Source organism: Nyctereutes procyonoides, unplaced genomic scaffold (genome assembly GCF_905146905.1).
Source record: "Nyctereutes procyonoides isolate TBG_1078 unplaced genomic scaffold, NYPRO_anot_genome, whole genome shotgun sequence".
NCBI lineage: Eukaryota > Metazoa > Chordata > Mammalia > Carnivora > Canidae > Nyctereutes > Nyctereutes procyonoides.
Genome location: NW_026575052.1, coordinates 41,950,796 through 41,967,287, shown reverse-complemented (window position 1 = coordinate 41,967,287; position 16,492 = coordinate 41,950,796). Strand labels below are relative to the sequence as shown.

The 16,492-nt window shown below is 40.3% G+C and overlaps 1 protein-coding gene across 1 annotated transcript in view; it reads right to left on the bottom strand.

The window, feature by feature from the left end:
• The window catches only part of ANKRD55 (ankyrin repeat domain 55), a 409,242-nt gene that overhangs the window by 266,223 nt on the left and 126,527 nt on the right, over positions 1-16,492 (bottom strand). The window contains exons 5-6 of the mRNA XM_055332857.1: positions 13,335-13,487; positions 10,854-10,924 (exon numbers count right to left, since the gene is read on the bottom strand). The gene's annotated coding sequence lies outside the window, so the exon portion shown is untranslated. The remainder of the gene's footprint in view (positions 1-10,853; positions 10,925-13,334; positions 13,488-16,492) is intronic.

Below are 16,492 nucleotides of genomic sequence, written 5' to 3'. Positions count from 1 at the left end.
TTCTGTTCCATTTCTATACATTAACAGTGAGGCACAGGAAGAGAAATTAAGGAATCAATCCCAATTACAATTGCACCAAAAATAATAAGATATCTAGGAATAAACCTAACAAAACAGGTGAAAGACCTATACTCTGAAAACTGTAAAACACTGATGAAAGAAATTGAAGAAGACACACAGAAATGGAAAGATATTCATGCTTATGGATTGGAAGAAACCCAAAGTAATCTACATATTTAATGCAATCCCTATCAAAATACCAAAATACCAACAGCATTTTTCACAGAGCTAGAATGAACAATCCTAAAATTTGTATAGAACCACAAAAGACCCCAAATAGCCAAGGCAACCTTGAAAAAGAAAAGAAAAGCTAGAGGCATCACAATTCCAGATTTCAAATGATATTATAAAGCTGTTATAATCAAAACAGTATGGTACTGGCAAAAAAAAAAAAAAAAGACATAGAGCTCAACAGAACAGAATAAAAACCCAGAAATAAACCCACAATGATGTGGCCAATTAAACAAGAAAGAATATCCAATGGGAAAAAGATAGTCTCTTCAACAAATGGTGCTGGGAACTGGACAGCCACATACAAAAGAATGAAACTGTACTACTTTCTTAAAACATACACAAAAATAAATTCAAAGTGGATTACAGACATAAATATGAGACATGAAATCATAAGAATCTCAGAAGAGAACACAGGCAGTAACTTCTCTGACATTGACTGTAGCAACTTTTTTCTAGATAGGTCTCCTGAGGCAAGGAAAACAAAGATAAAAATAAACTATTGGGACTACATCAAAATACAAGGCTTTGGCAGAGTAAAGGAGATAATCAACAAAACTGAAAGGCAACGTATGGAATGGGAGAAGATATTTGCAAATGATATATCCCGTCAAGGGTTAGTATCCAAAGTATACAAAGAACTGGTACAACCGGGATCCCTGGGTGGCGCAGCGGTTTGGCGCCTGCCTTTGGCTCAGGGAACAATCCTGGAGACCCGGGATCGAATCCCACGTCGGGCTCCCGGTGCATGGAGCCTGCTTCTCCCTCTGCCTATGTCTCTGCCTCTCTCTCTCTCTCTCTCTCTCTCTCTCTCTGTGTGTGTGTGTGTGTGTGTGACTATTGTAAATAAATAAAAATTAAAAAAAAAAAGAACTGGTACAACCTAGCACCCAAAAAACAATCCAATAAAAAATGAATAGAAGACACGAACAGATATATCTCCAAAGAAGACATCCACATGGCCCACAGACATATGAAAAGATGCACAACATAACTCATTGTCAGAGAAATGCAAAGCAAAACTACAGTGAGATATCACCTCACACCTGTTAGAAAAGCTAAAATCAACAACGCAGGAAACAAGTGTTGGTGAGGATGTGGAGGAAAAGGAACCCTTGCATACTGTTGATGGGAATGCAAACTTATGCGGGCAATGTGGAAAACAGTATGGAGATTCCTTACAAAGTTAGAAATAGAACAACCCTATGATCCAGCAATAGCACTGCTGAGTATTTACCCAAAGAATACAAAAACACAAATTCAAAGGAATACATTCACCCCAATGTTTATAGCAGCATTATCTACAATAGCCAAGATATAGAAGCAGCCTATGTGTCCACTGATAGATGAATAAGGAAGATGTGGTATATGTGTACAATGGAATATTATTCAGCCATAAAGAAGAATGAACTCTTGCCATTTGCAATGACATGGATGGAGCTAGGTATAATAATGCTGAGTAAAATAAGTCAACCTGAGAAAGACAAATACCATATGATTTCACACATGTGGAATTTAAGAAACAAAAATGCAAAGGGAAAAAGAGAGACAAACCAAGAAACAGACTCTTAATTATAGAGAACAAGTAGATGGTTACCAGAGGGGAGGTAGGTGGGAGACAGGTGGGGGGGGGTAGTTGAAATAGGTGATTCCCATTTCGCCATTAAGGAGGGCACTTGTGATGAACACTGGGCGATGTATGAATTGTTGAATTGCTATATTATACACCTGAAACTAATATGCTGTATATTAACTAACTGGAATTAAAATTTTTTAAAAAAAATATATAAGTACACACATAAATGGATCTTCCTGTTCACTTTGCTTAGAGTCTTGTCTTTGTCTTCATCTTTGTTGCCTCTTGGCTACATAATGGCTGTTGCTTTCCTGACATCATGCTCATGTCTAAGGCAGAAAGAAGAGGAGATGGGAAGAGTGATGCCAAACACACGGGTCCCTTCTTAGCAGGAAAACAAAGCCTTTTCAAAAGTTCCAGTCTCACTTCAGCTTATATCTTACTGGCTCAGGTAACATCATAAGCTTCTTCCAGCAGTGAGAGAGGCTAGAAAAGCAAGGCAATAAGTGGGCATATTGCTTCTCTGAAGAAACCTGGGAAGAGTGGAGGGTTGAGTATAGAATAAGTAATTAATAGAGTCTGCCATGAAACTGCTGAAGGAAGACCCCAAGCCTTAGTATCAGAGTGGAAACACACCACCTTCTCCTTGAATCATCTCTGTGTCTCATCCGTTTTTTTCCCAGATGGTCTGGCCTCAGGCCACTGGATTAACATGAAAGGGGCAGGCAGTCTGTGGTCAGGGGCCCATGGAGTTCACCGGAGATACTAGTGTCTGCTTCCTCAAAGCTTACCAGAAAGCCAGCATATTATAGTGTTCAAATAATTATGTCTCTCAGGCTCATAAGCACGCTTGGCCTTGTGCAGGCAAATAGCACCTTCAGAGCCTCTGAACTTGGTCACCAATGGTCAGCACTGTCCAGCCTCTGGGTCCCCATACTGCACATTGATGAAGAAATTCTGGCAAAAATTAAAGTGCCTAAGATGGGTCTAGTCAAATATTAGTAGAAATATTAATGCAATGTTCTCCAAGCCTGCTGTGTGGTTTTTCTAGAAATAAGTGACTTTCTCTGACCAGCCTACCTGTGTTGCTCTACATCCTCCAGGAGGTGACTGAAACTCATCTGAACTAGGAGAGAACCGTGTAATGCAATTTTGGGCCATGGTTCTCACGATATGTGTAGCAAAAGGCATTCCAGAAAGAAAAGTCAAGTCAACAGAGGTGCCAGGACCTTGAATGTTTAGGCCTGCAGCAGGGCATCATGACGAATTCCCTTCGATGATTCCAGGTCTCACCTGGATTCTGTCAACACTCATCACTTTGTTCTTCACTAGGTTAGGGGCTCCATAAGGACAGTGACTGTGCCTGGTATTTCTTTGTACCTCTAGCACTGTTGAGTACATGGTGGGTGCTCTACAAATGGGCACTGATGAATGGATGACAGATTGTCTAGAAACAGGATGTGCCTGGAGGGGAGGAAGAAGGGGTTCAAGGGAACCTCAAATACATGTACGCTATGGGCTGCACAGCATTCCTCCACAGCCTCTGCTTAAAACCAAAAGATTATACCCAACTTCAAACTTAGATACTTAGATTTTCTTTTCTACTTTTGCTGACCTAAGCTCATTAACTTCAAGATTTTTTGTTCATGGTTGCCATTGAAAAGAAAGGAAAAAGATGTCAGATTGTCCATGGAATTTGAGAAGTTATCAAATAGTTTTATATCAAGGTAGATCATTCACAGTTCAAAAATTCCATTATTCTGTGATTCCTCCTAAGCTTTTTATTTTTTTAAAAAATTTTTAAAAGATTTTATTTATTTAGTCATAGAGAAACAGAGAGAGAGAGGCAGAGACACAGGTAGATGGACAAGCAGGCTCCATGCAGGGAGCCCAATGCAGGACTTGATCCCCAGACTCCAGGATCACATCCTGGGCCAAAGGCAGGTGCTCAACCACTGAGCCACCCAGGTGTCCCCTTCCTAAGCTTTTTAATGTGAGAATATTTACCATTCAGGGGAAGAACCTTGATGGGAGAGAACTTGTTAGTATAATTTCCAAATATCTCTAATTAAACATGATTTCTTTTAAAAAGTAATTGTAGTATCTTCAGTAGCTAATCTTCCTTTTACTTAAAATATCTGTCATTTTCTTAAATGTGACATCTGAGCCTAGAGCCCCAAGCCTTGCTAAAAGGGGTGCCCAGGTGGCACAGTCAGCTGAATGTCTGGCTCTCGATTTTGGCTAAAGTCACGATCTCAGTGTTGTGAGATCAAGTCTGCCTTAGGCTCGATGCTCAGCAAGGAGTCTGCTTGAGATTCTCTCGCCCTCCCTCTGCCCTCCCCCACCAAAATACATAAATAAATCGAAAGAAAGAGAAAGAAAGAAAGAAAGAAAGAAAGAAAGAAAGAAAGAAAGAAAGAAAGAAAGGCATTTTCCCTGTATCATGGCATCATGTCCTGGAATATTTCTAGGGCTTATAATGGTAGAAAGAAGATCCTTCCCTGTCTACTATGTCAGCCAGGGGCATTCTGTCCAGACTGTTCCTACACACTCCCACTCAAATGGACTGTATTTAAAGAGAATAGGTTCTTAACCTGAACACTCCATTTGATTTATAACTTTCTTTCCTGGCCCCAAATTAAGTGAGCAAGCAAGAAAGCAAACAAATAAAAGAAAAGCTATGATTATAATCCTTCACAATCATGACCATCCTTAGCCTTGAGAAGTTTTTTTAGTGTGGTAGAAGAAGAGAATTGCTTTTCAATTGCTGCCATGTTAGATATCCAGGTGGCCACTGTCTCTGCCAGCTTTCTGCTGGAAGAGGTGCGGGAAGGAAAAGGTGCATGCAAAGTCACCAGCTACACAGGACTGTCCTATGTGATGCAATGCCATGATCTGGCTGCCTCTTACAGTACAGCTTTTCATTCCAGGATAGCCCATTGTGCTGGCTGTTTTGGATGCAGCTTGGCATGAGCACAGAAAGTCCATACAGCCACCCACAACTTGATCTACTAGTTGTGAACGGAAACTTTTGAACACGTTCCACCAGCTGCACAATGGTACCATTTATTACTTTATTCTCAGGGGAAAACATTTGCTGTGTGAATAATGCCAGAGACTTATGTAAGCCTCTTCATTTTCAGGGAGCTTTATGGGTGTCAGCAAATTCACACAACACCGTGGTAAGGTAGCAAGGTATTGTTATGCCTTCTTTACAGAGAGAGAAACCAGATCACAGCATCAGATTTTCCCAAGACCACATGGACAATAAAGGGCATGGACTCCTTTCCAGAGAGACCCAAACTCTTCTGCTAGAGAGCAAAACTTCCCACTTACAGAAAGACTCCTCAGGGTTCTATTCTGGATCTAACACTTGAGGATAACTACTCCGACTTTTGATACTTCTAATGTTGCCTCATTCTTTGGTTTTGTCCAGATGTACAAAAAGGGAAAGACAAGATGGGGCACCCATATAGGATAGTGTGGAGGTTTGTCATCTCTCATATACCTTAGCATTGAGGAATTGTCCAATGTATAATCACAGGATCATGGTGGGGCAGGTGTGGACTATTCATAAAGCTCCCTGAGGAAAGAAAAGGAACTTTTCTACAATATAGGATGGATTTATTGATTTTAATTGCTACCTTTGAGATTGAGAAAGAGTCTTCCTTATCAGCTCTGGGAACATGTTAAATACCTCTGGACTAGATTGAATTGTGACTTCCAAAAAAGTACATACAAGTCCTAACCCTTATACCTGTGATTGTGACCTTATTTGGCAAATGGATCATTGCAGGTATAATTAAGTTAAGGATCTCAAGATGAGATCATCCTGGATTTGGGGTAGGCCTAAATCCAATGACAGGTGTCCTCATAAGATAAAAGCAGAGAGAGATCTGAGATACAAACACACAGAAGAGAAGGCAATGTGAATACAGAGGCATAAACTGGAGTTATTCAGTTAAAAGCCAAGGGAATATTGAGAGTTGCCAGCAGCTACCAGAAGCTAGGAGAAAGGCATGGAATGGATTCTCCCTTTGAACCTACAGAAAAATCAACTCTGCCAATACCTTGATTTCAGGCTCTAGCCTCCAAAACTGTAAGAATAAATTTCTGTCTTTAAGCCACTTAGTTTGTGATAATTTGTAACAGCAGCCAGCCCTAGGACACTAACTAATACATCCTCTTCAGCTTCTTCTTCCAATCCTCAGAATCATGTGAGTTTTAATTCAATTCAAAGCTAAAAGGTAGGGGTGCCTGGGTGGCTTAGTCAGTTAAGCATCTAACTCTTGATTTCAGCTCAGGTCATGATCCTAGAGATTGAGCCCCATGTTGGGCTCTGTGCTGGGCATGGAGCCTATTTAAGATTCTCTTTCTCTCTCTGCCCCATGCACATGGTTGCTCCCTCTCTCTAAAAAAAAAAAAAAAAAAAAAAAACAAAAAAAAAACAAAAACAAAAACAAAAACAAAAACAAACACACATACACACACAAAAAAGAAAAAACAAAACAAAAAAAAAAACCAATACATACGACAAATCTTTTAATGTGGGTGCACCAGTGTTAGAGGGTATTAAAATTTTTAAATGGTTGAAAATTAGTCTCCTAGATAACCAATATTAGTAGATGAAGAATGAATTATCTTCATTTGCTCCACTGTGAATGTAAAAGGGACATCATGAAGAAACGAAAAATCAAGAACCAATGGAGTGAATTCAATTTCTGATCACCAAGTAATAGTTTTCGTCCCTTATCTTCTCTAGGTCACTTGCCCCAAGGAACACAAAGCAAAGCATGGTGCAGCCTTTAAAAATAATAAGGTTATAATTATTATTAATTTAATAAAAACGTATTACACAAATTCAACTATTACAGAAATTCATAATGTAGAAAATGACAATCTCCAATATGGTCCAACTTCCTCTAACTTTTTTCTCTCTAAATACATGAACAGTCTCTGTCTCTCTCTCCAGCCTTTTAAAAACTGGAATGGAGAATGTGTCTGCAGGATAGCCTCATGTTTACTAGATTTGGGGCCTAATTAAGTCAGATGAAAGGAAGGCTTGCTAAGTGGTCCTGAATGTAAGTCCTATTTCTTGCCAACCTTGGGTCAGGCACAAAACTCTGAGTAAACATATCTGATGTGAAATTATATTTTTGATTAGAACACAGGTTGATAAACTTTTCCAATAAAGGGCTAGATTGTAAATATTTTAGGTTTTGTGGGTCATATGGTCTCTGTTGCAACTAAAGACTGCTAATACAGTAGAAAAGCAGTTATAAATAATATGCATGTGAATGATCATGGCTGTTTTATTACTGTTTTATTGCTGCATAGCAAAGGACCACAAACTTAGTGACATAAAACATTTATTTATTATTTCTAGTTCTAAACGTCAGAAGGCTAGGTGGGCTTGGCTGAGTGCTCTACTTAGGGTCTGACAAGCCTGACAGGAAGGTGTTGGCCAGAAGGGCTCTCATCTGTAAGCTCTGGGGACGAATTTGCTTCTAAGCTCACTCAGAGTATTGGGAAAATCCTGGCCCTTGAGGTTTTAAAATCATTATCCCAGCTTCCTTGCTTCATGTCGGGGAGAGGGGGTCATTCTCAGTTTTTAGAAGTCTTTCTCAGGTCTCTCATAGGCTGTTCATAGTATGAATGTTTGCTCTCTTCCAGACCAGCTGGAGGACATCTCTCAAACTTCCTCTTTTACTCCCCGTCATGAAGAACTCTTTACTTTGAAAGTGCTCATGTGATTAGCTTAGGCCCATCTGAGTAACTTCCCAAAGACTAATCCAAAGTCAATTGATTAGTAACCTTAATTACAACTGCAAAAATCCCTCTTATCATATGTAACATAATTACCAGAGTGAAACCTCATTGTATTCACAGGTTCTGCTTGCACTTAATGGGAGGAGATCCTACAAGGAGGAATGTCATTGGGGGTCATTTTGGAGTCTGCCTACCACAGCTGTGTTCTCCAGCTTTATCTATAGACACTGAAGTCTGAATCGAGTAAAATGTTCACATCTCTCAAATATTACACCTTTAAATTCTTTTCCAACCATTTAAAGATGTAGAAACTATTCTTAACTTGTAAGGTTGCATAAAAACAGGCAGAGGGCTGCATGTGGTACAGGACCTATGGTTTGCTGACCCCTGGGTTAGAGGGTCAGATAAACAAACCTTATAGGAACACTAAAAGATTAATTTTCATAATATTCCACAAAGTGCCTTCTTCACAGTAAGTATTCAATGAGGGCATGAATGAACAAATACTGGGTTCTAGAAAAGACTGAGGAAATAAAGTGCACCCCCAAAATTCTGGTATGGAGTCCACTGCTGTGAGTAGAGTAAAAACAGTTATGCTTTTGATTATGAGACTAGGCATGGCCTAGGGGAGGCCTAGGTGGCCCAGAGCTCAGACCAGAGCACCATATCCCTTGGGCTCCAAAGTGAAACCCTGTAATTACAAGGGTTATGTAACAGTTAAAGTCTATCCAGCACATTTTATCTGATCGCTGGACTAAAAAGCCAAGCAAAACTCAGCAGTCTCTCTCTGAAATGCTGGGCTTTGTATCAAGGTTTGGGTCTCCTTAATGACTGGTTGGCTTATCTGGCTAAGCAACAGTGCCATAGTCCAACTGAATGTCATTGCATTTCTTGGTAAATGAATAAGGTGGGAATGGCTTGGACCATGCTGAGAGTCAAATGCATTGAAAACACAGGGCGGAGGAGAAAACTTGGCACTGCTCGGTGAGATCTCTTACCCGATACTAAAGGATCCATCCCCGGTATTTTCTAAGTTCCCTGGGATGATGGGAAGAGTCAGAGTATTGGCTGAGGCCATATCAGAGGAATAGTATTCATTCTGGAAAATCTGGGAGAGTGTTCTAGTCTGTAAACTACCCAGAATCCCAGATTCACAGAATGTCATGATGAGAAGGGATCCAAGCGACCACTTGCTTCAACTCTCATGTGCAGGAAGAAACCAAGTCCTGAGACATTAAATTACTTTCCCAAATGTCCCAAGCCAGTTAGTAAGAACTTAGGAGAAGCCTATTTATTGTGATTCTCAATAGAATACTATTTGTGTTCCATTTTCTCTTCTTCATTTGTCCCAGGCTCTTGCATATTTGTGCTGGTTATAGCATTTTGGCCAGAATTATGCCAGAGATTATTGTTCTTTCCTGCTCCTCCCACTGTCACAACACCACCCTGGGATGTTGTCACTTTTTACCTTGTATTTTAGAACACTGAAGAATGTGCTCCCTGCCTAGATTTTCATAGGTCCTTCTTGCCTGGTTGGTATTTTACATAACATATCCAGGTTGCTGGTAAAGAATCAGAGCCTTAGAAGCAGCCTGTTTTGGTTTATAGGCAGTCTACAAACTGGTCAGAGCAATCCTTGCATTAAATATCAACATCCAAGGAAGGCGGGAAGAGGTTTCTAAAGTATTTATTTGTATTTATAATTTGTGGCTCAGTTTTCCTTAAAAGGGAGAAGTCTGACTGCCCTGTGCCAACTTAGCAATACCCTAAGTCTTTGGAGAATATGCTTCTTGTTGGATCCCCTGGCAGTGAACATCTTTCCTTGCAGAAATTGTCCCCCATGTCTTAGGAACCCCCATCCCCATGGTTTCTCCCCTATTCCATGTACTTAGCCCCATCACCAGGTCTCTTGTACATCAGCTTTTGAGACCATAATCTAGGAGTCTTAAGAACTGAGCTCCCACCAGAGACCTATCTGGACTGCAATTCTCCAAAATCCTTTTTCTCTCTTGCAAGTCCTCAGGATGGCTCAGGCATGTTCTCTAATGGTTTCTGTGCCAGTGGTGCCCATCCTTTTTTTCTGCCTCTTGGTATTCCTTGGTCTTGCTTGGTATCCCTCTATAGCATGACAGGAGGTCATATCCTCTCATCAACAAAGGGTCCTTCCAGCTCCTCACCAAAATTGTGTTCAGTTGTCTCACCTTTCCTATCATCAGTTATGAAGATGTGGACATTTTTGTCACATCTGGCACTGCTCACTGGGCTTTCTCTTCCTTTTTTTAAATATTTTATTTATTTATTAATGAAAGACACACACACACACACACAGAGAGAGAGAGAGAGAGGCAGAGGGAGAAGCAGGCTCCATGCAGGGAGCCTGACACGGGACTCGATCCCGGGACTCCAGGATTGCACCCTGGGCCAGAGGCAGGCGCCAAACTGCTGAGCCACCCAGGGATCCCCCTCTCTTCCTTTTAATGTTAAAACTCACTTCTTAGATCTGCCTAGGGCAGCCTGGGTGGCTCAGAGGTTTAGCGCCACCTTTGGCCCAGAGCCTGATTCTGGAGACCCAGGATGGAGTCCCATGTCGGGCTCCCTGCATGGAGCCCGCCTCTCCTCTGCCTGTGCCTCTGCCTCTCTCTCTCTCTCTCTCTCTCTCTCTCTCTCTCTCTCCCTCTCTCTCTCTGTCTCATGAATAAATAAATAAATAAAATCTTTAAAAAAAAATCTGCCTTGCTGTGATTCTGATATAGTCTCCTATGTCCCCACTCTTATCCAACTCACTCTTTTTGTTCCCTAGAGCCACTGCTCATGAAAACTGTGGGACTAGCATGCTTGGATAGGTTCAGAAGGCTCTGTACAATTGATACCATAAAGTCACCTACAGAGAGCACTCTCTCTGCTAAGAGTTCCAGGAATGAACTCAGGTGGGGCCTCTGCCCCCATCATCTATGCAGGACACCATCAATGGAGATTAGGAAGCAGTCTCTGTCCCCCACCCCTTCCCACATGCATCACAGATGTTTCTTGAGGAAAACTACTGCAGCTTCATAGCTACCAGCTCTGAAGATCCTAGGACCCCCATTCTGAGGCTCCTTGCTGGACTCCCTGACCTCAGTCCTCCTTCTCTTTACATTTTCCAAGGACAACCGCATTCATGCAATTGAAAGCAATGCCTGTATTGTTGAAACCATGGCTATCTTCATACAACACTTACCTTTCTCTTCCAGATTCTATATCATGGGTCCTGAATATACCTTAGCAAGGGGACTCCTGTCTCAGTTCATCCTACAGGAGAAATAAGGCATTTCCTGTTATTATTTTTGCCCAGAGCCTTTAAAAAAGGCTTTGGTTTTTAAAGGTTGAGGCTTTAAAAAAAATCCTTTTACTCTGTTATATACAAAAACGATATGCTCAACCACCCAGAAAAATCTTGACATGACCTTCCTAGGAAGACGAGACCCTGCCCCAATCAGGCACACCCTTTGAAGGCTCACTCACTGATGCAGATTCTCTCCGGCTGAATTTGTCAAACTTTACTTTGTTCACTTATATTACAGGTATAGTAGATTTATCCTGTTTACCAAGTTATGAAATTCTACTATAACATGAAACACCTTTTTTTCCCAAAGTATACATACATGTCCTTCTAGAAATGCTGATACACATCCATAGGAACCTTACCCATTTGAAAATCAACACTATAAAATGTCAGGGAACAAAGAAAAGGTGTGAGGGTCACACAAAGAACAACTCTGTGGGACCTAAAGAGAAAAAGAAGAGTCTCATCATGAAACTACCTTCAGAATGCTTTCTGGCCAGAGTGTTCTCAAAAATGGGTATATGTTCTGTCTTAACATGCACATCATACTCATTAGGTGATACAGCCCAAATGAAAATAGTTTTTGCCCCAACTCCAAAAAAGTCCTGCTTTATAAATTTCTTGTTTCTCATGCAATGTGTTCTCTCCTATACCAGCTCATCAGTTTTGTGATTTGCCATTAATAGATCCTTGAAAAGCAATGCAAAAACCTCTAATCCATACAGCCCAGCTACAGGCATATGTATGAACTCAGAGCCCCCAGCTAGGAACAAGGAAGGGCTATATGTGTGTATTCTGGATGTAGGGAGTGTAATCCAAGAGATCACGGGTTTCAGGACTCTCTTTGAACATGATCATTTTTAAACTTTGCCTCTCCCTGAGCAATAATGAGGTCCAAGATGCAACATAATCCCAGGATATGACTAGGCATGAGAGTTCAATTGCTCCAACTAGCGGAGGCAAGAAAAGAATACCAACAGGACAACTCCATAGACATAAGGTATAAGGGATCATTACACAAGCTGGTCAACTCTGTATGGTCTTATCTGCCTTAGCCCCATAAAGCACCAGTGTGTGATTTAACATAGCTGGACCCACTCTTCAGAAACACATTGCAGTGGCTAAAGTTGTGCTGAATTGAAAGAAAAGAAAAATAGATGGTATTAATGGCTCCCTTTCATATCAACAGGATTTAATGAAAAAGGAGGCTTACTCATTTTTTAATGCCCCCAAATCTTAGTATGTGTCCAGGATATTTTGGGTTCTATTTAATATTTGACGTGAGTTTTAATTATTTTAGCAGTAGACAAAGTAAAAGCTGAGTAAATCATCACATGCAAGAAAATCCTGAAAACCTTACCAAACCTAAAGATAAGAATCAATAACTTTTAGCTTACATTTTTCATGAGGAAAAACAAATGTTTCAAGGAAGTGTCCCAAATTCTTAGACAAATCAGAGATAAGAAGCTCCCACTAGCAACTTCAGTGTTACTGGCCCAATTTAGCAGTTTGGGCCTTGGCAGCAGTCCCACTGACAGGACAGAGGACTCTTTGGGAAGACAGGCGATTTAAAATGCAAGTGTTATTTATAAATTATCTCCAGATGGTCCAGTTCCTACAATTCCTAAATTGCTCAGATTTTCAGAGTGGAAATTTTAATCACAGACATTTAAGGTTGATTTGGTCTAAGCTGGGGACAATTTGGAGAACTCAAATGACAAAAAGAAGGCAAAAGAATCTCTCCTGGGATTGCTCAGGAGACTTGCCCTTGCTTGTGATGTCTTAGTTAATCACCATTTGCATTCTGTTTTACAGTTCACAAAGCCCTTTTCTAACACTCTCAGAGAGGGCTTGCCTTTTGCACCTGGGAGGAACTGCTGAAAACATCTTCTAGGGAAGGAACCAAACTGAATAGTCAGTTGACTGTTAGAGCATATCCTTCTCTCTCTCTAGTACAGGATAGGTATTAGAGTTCCAATGCTACCTGTTCCTCTTAAGTACTTCCTCATAGCAGGAGCTAGGTCTGATCTATACTTGGCCATTTCTACTGCTTTATTCCCACACCTCCCTCACTCTCCTTCCTCCTTTCATTCCTCCCTCTTTTAGTCCCTTCTCCTTCCCTTTTCTCCCTTCCTTTCTCCTTTCTATCCTTCCACTGTTCTTTCCATTATTTTTTTCACTTATCCAGTAATTGTTTATTAAGCCCTTACTATGTGCCAGGCATGGGGTTGGGTGCTGATCAGAGGTCAAAACACACATTCTTCAGATGCCAGGACAAAAAATAGGACCTGAGTCCACTCTCACCATAAAGCTTTGTAGGATCACATAAATTCCAGCACGAGAGTCCATGGATGCAAAGAAAAAAAAAAATCTTACCATTTCTACTTCTACCAATGATGAATTCAAGACTCTGAGGAAAGCTGATCTTCCCAAGAGAATAAAATTACAAGTGAAGATGGTGGGGGTGGGGAGCAGTTCTCTTAGGCCTCCACACTGGCTGTGACTATTCTGTGTATGTTTTTGGTTTAGCTGAGGAAGAAAGAAGAAACAGAGGGATGGTGATGTGTTACCAGGCCTATTCAATGGACCACAGCTGAAGGAATAGCTTTGAATCACAGACAATGCTGGGCACAAAGCAGGCATTTGATGACTTTAGAATAAGTGATCCAGAGGATCATTAAGAAGGAATGTCATTATTGCCCAGGTTCATTGACTTGTATGGATAAAATACATAAAAACCAGATAAGAACAGTTTACCTAAAGAAAAAAATGGCTGATATAGCAAGGACATCATAAGAATATAGATATGTTATTTGTTGGAAGGCATCATACACACCTGTATAATTGATTTACAAATTAATTCTCTAGGAAGAATAATACAGTGGTTATTTTAGCAATGATGGTCGCCAAGAATGCAATAATGAAGAAAGTAGGACAAAGAGTGGTAGCCCAGGGGCTTTCAAACTCTAGTACACATCAAAATTACCAAGAAGGATTGTTAAGACATGCATCACTAAATAGGCTCACCTCCAGAGTGTCTGAATCAGGAGGTGTGGGGTGGGTCCTGGGAATTTGTGCTTCTACTTAGTTCCTAGGTGAAACTGATGCTGCCCCTCTGTGGGAGTACAGTGAGAATCCTGAGTTAGACAACAGCTTGGGGAAGAGCATGAAAAGGCATGGCATAGGCAAAGATGGGTGCAAGAGGCCCATGGTTGAATGTAGTGGACATCCTGTGTCAGGGACTTGGAAAAAGGATGATGTGGATGACATAGAGAACTCTGAGCCAAGGAAGGAAGAGAGGAAGGAAGGAAGGAAGGAAGGAAGGAAGGAAGGAAGGAAGGAAGGAAGGAAGGAAGGAAAAACTTTCTAAAGCAAGAGAGAGACATTAAACGTTTTGATGAGAAGCATAGTGGATGTCACAACCTGTGTTTCAGAAAGGTAACTAATGACAAGGTGAGAGGTTTGGGTCACTATGAAAGCAAAAAAATTTGTCTGGGCAGGATCTGTGGCTATTCTGTATAATTTCATGATAGAGTAAATTGAGAGAGAAATTTAGTGAAATGATACAAAATAAATGGAAATAATTTTTTAACTCTAGGATTATAATCTAACAATATAATGCTATTGATTTATTTTTAAAATATATTTTAATTTAAGCAATATATATATATACTTTTTATTAAGATTTTAGAAATAACAAAAAAGAAGAGGAAAAAATCAGTCATCCATATTCCTATTACCTCCACACGTCTAGTAATTTTTTTAAATTTTATTTCTTTTTAAGTTTTTTTTTTTTTTTAGCAATCTTTACACTCAAAGTGGGGCTGAACTCATGACCCCAAGATGAAGAGTCACATGCTCTTTCAACTGAGCGAGCAAGGAACCTCAACCCATAGTAATTTTTTAGTGTATTGTTTCTATTGTCTCTTCATCATTTTTATGTACAAGAGTATTTTGCTGTATTGTGACCATACTATAGATAAAAGTTTTCTCCTACCTTGTTTTATACAAATTATTTTCCGAAGTCATTGTAAGCTTTTGCGAAACACAAGAATTGCCAAACACATATGCCATAGCACATACTGCTGTTTGCCTATCTAATAATCAGTCCTATTCCAGATGTACCCAACTGGTTAAATCCAGGATTTTTTTGGTTCAAACCTCCCCTATTTGATGTAAGTAAATCTTCATTAATATAAAACAATCAAAGTAGTTTTCTCTTACCAATAATTAACTTAATGGGTTTCTTTCCGAAAGTATCAAAGATTTTTACTTTGACAAAGTTTTCTATGACTATAGTAAGTTGAACAGTGGACTTAGGGCTATGTGGTCCTAATCCCTGAACCTGTAAATGTCACCTTATTTTAAAAACGGGTCTTTCCACGAATGATTAAGTTATGGATCTTGCTGGATTATCTGGGTGGCCCTAACCACCATGATCAGTATCCTTGTAAGAGAGAGGCTTCCACAGCACACATACTAAAAATGGAATACTGTAGAGAAGACAGCATGGTCCCATAAAAAAATGATAAGCAAATTTGTGAAAAGTTCCACATTTAAAAGAGAGAGAGAGAGAGAGGCAAAGGGAGATTTCACATAGGCACACAAAGAAGAAGGCGATATGAAAATGGAGGAGAGACATTTGAAGACTGGACTGAGGTGGCCAATGCCAAGGAACATCAACAGCCCCCAGAAGGTAGAAGAGACAAGGAATGAGTTCTCTCCTAGAATTTCCAGAGGGAGCACAGCCATATTAATGCCCTAATTTTAGCCCAGTGACACTGATTTTGGACTTGAGGACTCCAGAACTGTGACAGAACAAACTTCCATTGTTTTATATCACCAAGTTTGATGTCTTAGGAGCTTCGGACAACTAACACAGAGACCCACGTCCAAACACTTCTTGAAATGCTCTGTCCCAGTTCTGGTCAATAAGACATTGTCTATGGGGACGCCTGGGTGGCTCAGTGGTTAAGCATCCACCCTAGGCTCCTAGGCTCAGGGTGTGATCCTGGAGTCCTGGAATTGAGACCCACAACCGACTACCTGCATGGAGCCTGCTTCTGCCTATGTCTCTGCCTCTCTCTCTCTCTCTCTCTGTCTCTCTCTGTCTCTCATGAATAAATAAATAATATCTAAAAAAAAAAAAAAGAAGAAGAAGACCTGGTCTAGAAATGGAAGGCTCTTCTTGGAAAGGTTTTCTTGCTCTAAGAAAAAGAGATGTGGGGGATGGGTCTAATTTTTCTACTGCATGTTGTTGCATCTACCTATAACATTAAAACTGTGGCAGCCACCTTGTGACTATGAGTTAGGTCAACCTGAGAATAAGCCAATGTGCCAAAGGTGGGAGAGCAGAAAGATGGAAAAAAACCTTAAGCCTTTGATGATATCATCAAACTGCTTTAACTAACCAGCCTTGGGACTTTCCTATCATGAGATGTCTTGTTATGCAATATAATCTTCTTACGTGAGGTTAATGTGATTTTTAGGCTATCTTTAGTTGGGTTTTTCCTTACTTTTGGCTGAAAGCAACA